This window comes from Ursus americanus, chromosome 8, assembly GCF_024610735.1.
Source record: "Ursus americanus isolate L20-20 chromosome 8, mUrsAme1.1.p, whole genome shotgun sequence".
Lineage (NCBI taxonomy): Eukaryota > Metazoa > Chordata > Mammalia > Carnivora > Ursidae > Ursus > Ursus americanus.
Window position 1 is genome coordinate 62,041,026 of NC_142134.1, and position 10,420 is coordinate 62,051,445.

Below are 10,420 nucleotides of genomic sequence, written 5' to 3' on the forward strand. Positions count from 1 at the left end.
GGAATCACACTTAACTTCTCATCAGACCTAGAATTTTCCATAGCATAGCTTGCCCCTCTTATTTCACTTTTGTCCTGAAATATTTTTATTGTCTTTAGTCCTTGTAAACTTTTAGCAAGTTTTGTGACCCATAAAATGTATTCATAAATATTGATAAACTAAGCTTTATGAGACATCATTGTGCCACATACACATCTGAAAACTGATATTATAAAACTCAGAAATATTATAGGTAGATATCAAATACAGGAGATGAGATATTTTATAACTTTGCCAACTCATCTTTTTCTTTTTTTTTTTTAAGATTTTATTTATTTATTTGACAGAGAGAGAGAACAACCACAAGCAGGGGAAGCAGCAGAAGAAGAGGGAGAAACAGGCTCCCCACTGAGCAGGGAGTCCGATGCGGGGCTCAACCCAGGACCCTGGGATCACGACCAGAGCCAAAGGCAGACACTTAACCAAATGAGCCACCCAGGTGTCCCACCAACTCATCTTTTTCATACAGGGTCTATTTAGATCTAAATCCTAGACACATGCTTATTTTCAAGACATAATAATTCTTTTCAAAAAATTATATCTGTAATATAAATTGTGAACATTCAAAGTTATTCTGACCAGAAGAGATCCTTAGCAATGAATATTGAAAAGCTAAGTGAAAGGTTTTTTTGTTTGTTTGTTTGTTTGTTTGTTTGTTTGTTTTTTACTTCTTAGTTCATTGCTGCATCTATTGTAATATTAGGCATCTATATTGTAATACTAAGAAAAATTGACATGAAACACTCACAGGGATGAAGAAGCTCTAAAATGGATAAAATGGAGATTCTGAAATTCCTGCATGGAGAGAACCATGGCACTTGAGGATTAGTAGGAAACATAAAAACAAGAGATGTGTCCGTATCATAGGATTCTATTTGTACCTTTAAATCAGTATGGACTCCATTATCTAGCTAGGAGGTGTTTAATTGTTTTTCAAGCTTTTGTTAAAACTGATATTGGGCTCTTCACATTTTTTTGTCCTATTCATCTCATAGCTAACAAAGACATCATGTTTGTATTCTTAGTGTCTCATCCTGATCCTCGACAACCCAGGAATTCTACAGAACAACATATTCAGGCCTACTTTTCATTTACAGAGCCCCAAGCTTTCATATCCCTGCTATTCCCCTTCCCTTGTTTCAAATTCTCCCATCCTCCTTACCCACCTCTAAATCTTTCCAAAAGTATTGGTTTTGTGTATCACCTCTGATGATTCTTACAAAATTGTTCTGGTTGATATTCTTTTTGCAATATTCATGCTTGCTTCAAACAGCACCTATACTAAAATTGGGATGATACATAGAAGATTAGCATGGCCCTTGTGCAAGGATGACACACAAATTTGTGATGCAATATTTAAGCCAAAGTTCAGAGTTGATATTTTTATCTAGTGGACCCAAAGACACAAATGCAGAAGGAACGGTCACTTCGTTGAATAGTGTGAAATAAAATTTATTTGACTTGAAATTCCAACACCAGAATTCAAATATAATCTTCACTACTTAAAATACGTGATCTTGAGTAAGATGATCCCCCAAATTATTTTCTTCATCTGTAGCAGGAATATAATATTCTTTTCAATATACCATTTTCAATGATTAAAGTGTATCATATTAAAATGTCTGACAATTTAAAAGTAACTCATGACTGTGAATGGAATCTGATTATTTCCTTCTCATTATCCTTTGATAGTTATTCTTGTTCTCCCGACTCTCAATTGTGCTCTGCCCTTGGACTTCTTCCGATTATTTCTCCTCGCTTGGAAGTTTATTCTCACTGACTCAAAAATGTTATCCAATATAATGAAATTGATACAAAATATATGATGATGATAATCACCCCAAACTTTACGTCTTCAGTTTGGATTTCCCTTGAAATTTCAGACTTGTGTATCCAATTGTCTATATGATATCTCTACTTATCCCCTCTATTTATCTTGTTTTGAGCACTCAAGATTAACGTGACCAAAATTGGAATATTGATCTTTCTCTCAAACTTGCTCTTATATAGCCTTTCCCATTTTGTTAATGGGAATGCTATCCTTTCAGTTGCTCAGGAGGAAACACACACACACACACACACACACACACACACACACACACAACCCTTTGAAATCATCTTTGCTTTTTCTCACATCCGACCAATCAGGATAATCTGCTGTCTCTATGTTCATAATATACTAGAATTTGACCATTTCTACTGCCCTCACACAAATACACGGAAAGAGGCCATTATCATGACTCATTAGCCAGCTAATGCTAATGCCCTTGCTTGCCAACAGACTGTACTCAGTAAAACTACCAGATGACCCCACTGAAACGGTCCTATCACTTGATCCTTTTGTGCAGACCCTTTAACACGTTCCTATCCCAGAGTAAATTCTAAAATTCTGAGGATAGTTTATTTGTTTTTTATCAGCAGATTAGGCATGCTTCTGAACCAAGTCATTTCTTTGTTTTCTCCACTGCCTACAGTCTTCTTTGATATCTGTGAATGGTTTGCCCCCTTACCTGCATCAGGATGCTGCTAAATTTTTTTAGTTGATTCTTTAGTGATGAATAAAATTGTCCCTCATCACACATATACTTCCTATTTTCCTTTCTGTCTCTATTTTATTCACCATTGCACATATCATTAATGAATATATTATATACTTTCTTTATATTCTGCCTTACTCAAGGATAAATGGGATATGCAGGAAGCCAGGGATTTAGTCAGTTTCATTCACTGCTATCTCTTCGGTGCCTAGCATAGTTTCTGGTACTTAATAGATATTTTCAAATGAAAGAATGAATGGGTGGCTTGAATTTATGAAGAAGATAAAACTCCACATACCAAATGAATATCAGATTATTCCCCTTCTGCTTATTTTTGTAGTAGGTTGTGCAGTTCTTTATTGAGCGTTGTTAGTAATCATAGCATGATGAAACTGAACTAAAAATTGGGGGTAGTTATGAAAAAAATTAGTAATAAGCGATGCTTATCTGAAAATATTCTTCTCCTGCTGTGGATTGATATAAGGTTAAACCTATTCCTTTGGTGCTCAAACGTTATCAGGGGTGATTTTGGTAGCAATAACATAATCAAAATACACATACCTTTTAGGTTTTCTAGATATGTAAATATACATTGACCATCTCAAAAATATAAAAGAAGGTAGTACATTTCATTATCTGACTAAATTACTGCTCAGCAATTCTCTTAACCAAAATACACACACACACACACACACACACACACACACACACAGTTAATTGTATTGGTAGATGTAAAATTTTTTAAAAAATCCTTGCTTTTTACCTTTGTTAAATTTGGGGTGTGTGAATAATATATTTACTTTTTCTTCTGTATACAAACTCTACACTCCCTTCAAAGATATGTTTAAGGATTACATATTAATTATTTATTTAGTATATACGGACACAACACTGTTGCTAATAAATAAAGATTCAGGCAGAAGTATGTAGGTCTCACACAAGATGCACAACAAACACTTTACTTTAGTGATTGTGTTGGTAGAAGGAATATATTTCAAAGAAAATGTTGTACTCTAAAAATACTGCTTGCAAACTCTTCCCAGATTTCTACGAGAAAGGGAAGAGTTGCTGAGAAACCAGTCCAGACTATTTCTCAACATGGCCCATTTTGCCATTATTATTCACAAACTCTACAGGCCACACTGAAATGTTGAATATTCTGTCTCCTATTTTCCCAATATAACCTCATTATTTCTTCTGTGTTGGTTTTCTTTAACTACCCACCCTTTCCCTTGTCATTGGTTTGATGATTCTTGCACTTTATTAGGCTTTATTCAAATCCTTTCTTTAGCCTGGAATGATATCTTAACATCTCTCTCCTAAAGAAATATATTTTATCTCTACTATATGTCCATATGGAATGCTTTGGCCCTGTTTATGTTTGTTGCTCTTTGATCCAACAATAGAAATGCAAGTTCTATCCAATGCCTAATAAATATTACTGTAAAAATAAATAACAGAAAAATTATAATAGCTAAAATGCATAAACCAAAATATACTAGAGATGTAAGCATACATATATCCATAACCATTCATTGCAATTAAAATTTACAAAAATTATCCCAGAATTACACAAGCTAAAAATAATCAACACAGAAAGATAGTGATTATACTGAATATAGAGAACAAAACAAAATTAGTACTGCCTAGATATTTAAATAACAATTTAACATTCCTTCCAAAAATCTAGATTTAGAATTTTGACTTAGAAAAATTAAACTTTGTAAAAGTAATATCCAATATAAAATCTCACAGTGGCAAAAGTTTGAAATTTTTATTTTATTTTTTTTAACTATTATTATTATTTTATTGGTAAGGAGTCCATTTCTATGACTATCATGAAGCCCAGGCTGGGTTAACAGTAATGAGTCCTGGGGGTAACTACACTCAACTCTGGACATTCTGGCTGTAAGTACTCTCCTTTCTCTACCTCAGCTGAAAACTCAGACTCATGAGGCCTCAACTGTGGTTCCTTATTCCCAGAAGATGCCAAAGACCTCTATGCGGGAGGCATTTTCAGAGGAGAAGACAAGTTTTTCTTCCCAGAGGACAAACCCTCTACTTTGCTTTCTAAGGCAGACAACAACCCCAAACCACAGACAGGTTGAGACCTGCACAGGCCTCAATAAAGTTTGAAAATGTTATTTTATTTTTTTTAAGAGTGTATTTTGTTCATTTGAGAGAGAGAGAGAGAGAGAGCACAAGCAGGGGAGAAGCAGAGGGAGAAGAAGAAGCAGGCTCCCCACTGAGCAAGGAGCCTGATGCGGGACTCAGTCCCAGGATTCTGAGATCATGACCTGAGCTGAAGGCAGACACTTGACCAACTGAGCCACCCAGGCATCCCGAAAGTTTGAAAATTTTATTTATTTTTTTTTATTTTTAAAATTTTATTTATTTATTTGACAGAGAAAGAGAGAGAGCACAAGCATGGGGAGTGGCAGAGGCAGAGAGAGAAGCAGACTCCCCGCCAAGCAGGGACTCCAATGTGGGACTCCATCCCAGGACCATGGGACTGTGGCTGAGCCAAAGGCAGACGCAACCAACTAAGCCACCCAGGTGCCCCAATGAATCAAATAGTTTGCAGGGTTTATATAATAAATGATCATACAGATTGCATCAGTTTAAAACAGAAACCAAAAGAGGGGTGCTTGGGTGGCTCAGTCGGTTAAGCAGCTGACTCTTGATTTTGGTTCAGGTAATGATCTTGGGTTCCTGGAGTCAAGCCCTACATCAGGCTTCATGCTCAGTAGGGAGTCTGCTTGAGGATTCTCTCTCTCCCTTTCCCTCTGTCCCTGTCCCTGCTCATACACATTCACACTTTCTCTCTAAAATAAATAAATAAAACTTAAAAAAAAAGAAACTATGAAAACATAGAAACAGTTTGATTATTATGCATTGAAAATATAAGAAGAAATTAATTTGGTTTAATATATTATGCTCTAGGAAATATAAGCAAATTAGGTAAAATCACTAAAATATTTGTTTTTACTTTATAACTAAAGGTGCAAAGTAAAGGTATAAAAGTTATAAATATCAAAATGCGAAGTAATATACCAGAACTGTATATAAAACACTATAATTACATACTAATTTCTTGAAATCGAGGGTATGATTTGGTTCTCCCAGAAGAGATGGAGCATGGGCACTGACTCACCTGTGGCATCAGGAGAAAGACAGAACCACCATTCAAATAGATAAGAAAACTTAACTAAACTTTTTAAACAAATTACTAAAGGTTGTGTGTGAGCTAGTGAGGTAATAGAGAAATTCTGAGTGCTATAGATTCAGGGGGAAAGTGCATCCTCTCATAGGCTCTTCTTCAAGGACTTCTGTTGGGTGCTCACAAGAAAGAATGGTGTGGGAAAGAGACTGGACAAAGCCTTCTTGGGTGGTGAAGGTCTAGAGGAGGGGAATAACCACAATACAGAAAAGAATAAACTTCAACATAGGCCTCAAGGAACAAAAGCCTTCGGCTGCTGAGAAAAAGGTAGCAAACCCTGGCATCCAACGTCGCAGTGAAGACCAGTTATAGCTGGAAGAAATATAAAAGAAAGAGCCATTGAACCCTAGAGGAAGGGCAAAAATCATCCAGGTCCCAGACCATTAGTGATTCCCCAATGCTGGAAAAGGGGGATGAGTCACAGGGAAATTACCACCCATCAGACGTAGGGACAAAGGTCCTGCCTAAGAATTAGGTTGAAGGAGGATAACAAGGAACCCTCTCTGACCACCGACCATCAGGTTAGCAAGTATGGAATAACAAGTGAGAGGGGCTACTGTTGAAAAAGCACAAAAGGGCAGAGAGCGATTATCTGCAACACAGACAAAGCCTAAGGCAAAGGGTTGGAGTAGGAAAACTAGGAGAAGAAAAACCCTAACCATCTCCACCCTAAAAGGGACACAGAACAGAGGAATTTGAAGTTCCTGTGAATTGAAGGTAAAAATAATACCAACAAAGTATAGAACCAGTTCAACAGTCTAGATTGACTCAAACTTCATGCTTTAGGTAAATTTTTTGCTAAGCAGAAGTTGTCTGATATTGGGAGAGCAGTGTGTAGAGGAAATTTTATAGCAATAAGCACTTTAATTAGAAAACAAGGAAATTCTTCTATTAGCCATTTAAATTTACCTCTTAATAAATTAGAAAAAGGAAATCATATTAAACCTATGCCAAATAGAAAAATACAATAAAGATAATTGATGAAAACAATGACATTAAGAATAGAAATATATTAGAGAAAAATCAGTGAAACTGAAAATTGGCTTTAAAAAGATCAGTGAAATTGGTATACCTCTAGCCAGATTGATCAGATAAATTAGAATACAATACAATAAAAAAGAGAAGCCATAACTTGGCAGTAGAAGAAATGTACTATAGAGGGAATCAGCTCGGATCCTATAGGCATCAACTATGAAAAGGGGATACTATGAATAATCTTATGTTTATAAATTTGACAACATAGCTGTAGTCAACAAATTCCTTGAGCAGCACAAATTATCAAATCTCATAAAGCCCACTCAATAAATAGCCTAAATGGAGAGCCTGAACATATATATATATTTATTTTTATTATTTCACTCTTTATTATAGGGGCCTTTCAATGAATGTTACCGAATAAAAATGAAAACATAAGTTCAAACGAAAATCCATACACAAATGTTTATAGTAGCAATATTCACAACGGCTAAAAAGTTCATACAGCCTTTGGATGCTGAGTAGGTAAGCTGTGGAAGAAGTAGACTAGAGACTCCTACATAGGCGAGCCTGGGGGGCCCAGTCGGTTAAGCGTTTGCCTTCAGCTCCTGTAAGAATCCCAGGGTCCTGGGATCCAGATCTGTATTGGGCTCCCTGCTGAGCAGAGAGTCTCCTTCTCCCTCTCCCTCTGCTGCTCCCCCTGCTAATGCCTACTCTCTCTCTGTCAAATAAATAAATAAAATCTTAAAAAAAAAGACTCCTACATAGCAGTAAAAACAAAATGAGCTGCTAACCTATACCTTTAGAATATATAAATCTCTAATGATTAAAGCTACATGAAAGAAGTTAGGCTCCATACACACACACACACACACACACAGAGTACATACATACATGCATGCATATGTGGATATATATATATATATGTGTATATATATATGTGTATATATATATATATATATACACATATATATATATATATATATACACTTATAATCTCTGATATCTGGCAAGGAAGATGCTGTCAACAACTATGCCTGAGGTCACTACATGGTGGGGAAGGAGATCATTGATCTTGTGCTGGAGCAAATCCAAAACCTGACAGACCAATGCACCGGGCTTCAGGGTTTCCTGATCTTCCATAGCTTTGGGGGTGGCACTGGATCAGTCTACACGTCCCTGTTGATGGAGCGGCTTTCTGTTGACTACGGCAAGAAGTCCAAGTTGGAATTTGCCATCTATCCCGGCCCCCAAGTATCCACAGCAGTTGTGGAACCCTACAACTCCATCCTGACCACCCACACCACCCTGGAACACTCGGACTGTGTCTTCATGGTAGACGACAAGGCCATCTAGGACATCTGCCACAGCAACCTGGACATAGAGCACCCTACCTACACGAACCTCAACCTACCAACGGCTTATTGGCCAGATGGTATCCTCCATCACTGTCTCCCTGCACTTCAACGGGGCCCTCAACATGGACCTCACAGAGTTCCAGACCAACCTGGTGCCCTAGCCTGCATCCACTTCTCCTTGGTGACCTACTCCACCCATTGTCTCAGCTGAGAAGGCCTACCATGAGCAGCTGTCGGTGGCAGAGATCACCAACACCTGCTTTGAACCCTCCAACCAGATGGTCAAGTGTGACCCTTGCCACAGCAAATACATGGCCTGCTGCATGCTCTACCGTGGAGAAGTGGTACCCAAGGATATGAATGTCGCCATTGCCACTATCAAGACCAAGAGCACCATCCAGTTTGTGGACTGGTGTCCCACAGGTTTCCAGGTTGGCATTAACTAACAGTCCCCCACAACAGTGCCTGGGGGAGACCTGGCCAAGGCGCAGCGGGCAGTCTGCATGCTAAGCAAATACCACAGCCATTGAGGAGGTCTGGCTGGATGAAACACATTAGAATGCATAGAGCAATACAGTATTCCAGCAGGAAACAGCCTTAGGATGTCACTAAAAAACAACATGAAAACACCATATACATATATATATGTATATGATCCAGGAAGGAGAATCTGTCTTTCTTAACTTCAGTTACATGCTTACTCTCTAACACTGCCAAGCCCTCTAGTGCCAAATAGAACACGGGAGGAAAAAATTCTCAGTGGAACACTGGAATGGTCTTACTAAAATGAGGAAGGAATGTGTGTATAAAAATTATGATATATAATTATATAATTATAATTATGTATATATAAACATACATGTGTGTATATATATATATTGTATATAAAAAAATCTTCAACAAAAAGTGCACAAATGTGCTCAAAACCTTCTATGGAAACTGGCATAATATCCCAATGGCATATCTGATGAAAGTTTTCCTTAAAGTCAACCCCATTTGAGCCTACTTCTTGGATATTTGGTACTTGTTAACCATTTATTGACATACTGAAGAAATGCTTTAATGAAAAGTGGAGTTCAATTAAATGATGAGTTTAGTATTACGACCTGCTCATAGGAGCATGAAGACATTAAGGAGCTTTATACATTGACTTTTATTCAGATATTTTCATTCTTTCAGCCTTCCAAGGTTCCTATAAGAAACTGAGATAAAAAGGAGAAAGGCGACATAAGTGGAACATCTGAGTGACACATAAAATATAATATTTGTATGAAGTGCTTTCTGAAACATGTGGGGAATAAAATAATTAGTAGTTAAGTAGAATCGATGCTACATGTGGAATGGGATTTTATAAATTCTGAAGTTAGTCCTGTTCTGACACCTATGATGAGTAACAGATCACTGAGAGCTGAGCTCCCAAGGGGAGGGGGATCCCAGCCTAGCTGGAGCTGGAAAGAGGCCGCTGTTATTTTACACCCAGTATATGGGTGCTGGATGAAACACATCAGAATGCATAAAGCAATCCAGTATTCCAGCAGGAAGGAGCCTTAGGAAGTCACTAACATGAAAACAAAAACAATTTCAGAGAAAGTCACCAAATCACTAGGATTTGTGTGACTTCCAGAGAAATGTAACCAGTGGATCTTGGTGAGGAGAACTAATGTTTATTAAACAACTTATTATTAAACAGAAGCTTGACGCAGTTATTTCATTTAAGTTATGCCCACAGGAGCTCTGGAAGTTAGGTGGTAGTATTCCTATTTAATATAAGAAGACACTAAGCCTCAATGACCTTTAACCCGTCACCTGACTCTAGAGCCTATTAAGTGAATGAACCAGGCCTCGAACTGCCAGTTTATTGGTTCCACTCCATCAGGTTTTCATCTTCCATAATTACGGCCCACATATTCTTTCATTATCTATGATGAAATACCTATCTGGTATTACATGTGTGACATCACAAAATTCACTGGTTCTCTAAGTGCGTAGGACATCCTGAAACCCCAAAACATAATCTCATAGACCTCTTTCAGAGTAACTATTTTAATTTGTGTGATTTTTCTAAAGAACTGGATTTGTAATACTGCATGTCCCCAAAGCCAACTCTATATAACACAAATTGAAGATCTCAGTTACCGTCTGTTCTGGAAATACTTCAGCAGCCTAAAGCACTGCATCCACAAATACAGGTCAGTATATTCACTTTGGGGTCTTGACATTTGTAGAATGACCATTGGCCTTGCTTAAATTCTATCAAAAGTCATTGTCAGCGAAGTACTGGGAACATAATA

General features: G+C 37.4%; 1 non-coding gene and 1 pseudogene across 1 annotated transcript; both read left to right on the plus strand.

Annotated features, from left to right (window-relative positions):
• The first annotated feature begins 1,295 nt into the window (after positions 1-1,295).
• On the plus strand, positions 1,296-1,399 carry LOC123793469 (U6 spliceosomal RNA). The gene has a single exon (XR_015725620.1). It is a non-coding gene; the product is annotated as a U6 spliceosomal RNA (small nuclear RNA).
• A 6,374-nt stretch (positions 1,400-7,773) lies between these two features.
• On the plus strand, positions 7,774-8,687 carry LOC123793465 (tubulin alpha-1 chain-like; annotated as a pseudogene).
• Positions 8,688-10,420: the final 1,733 nt, after the last annotated feature.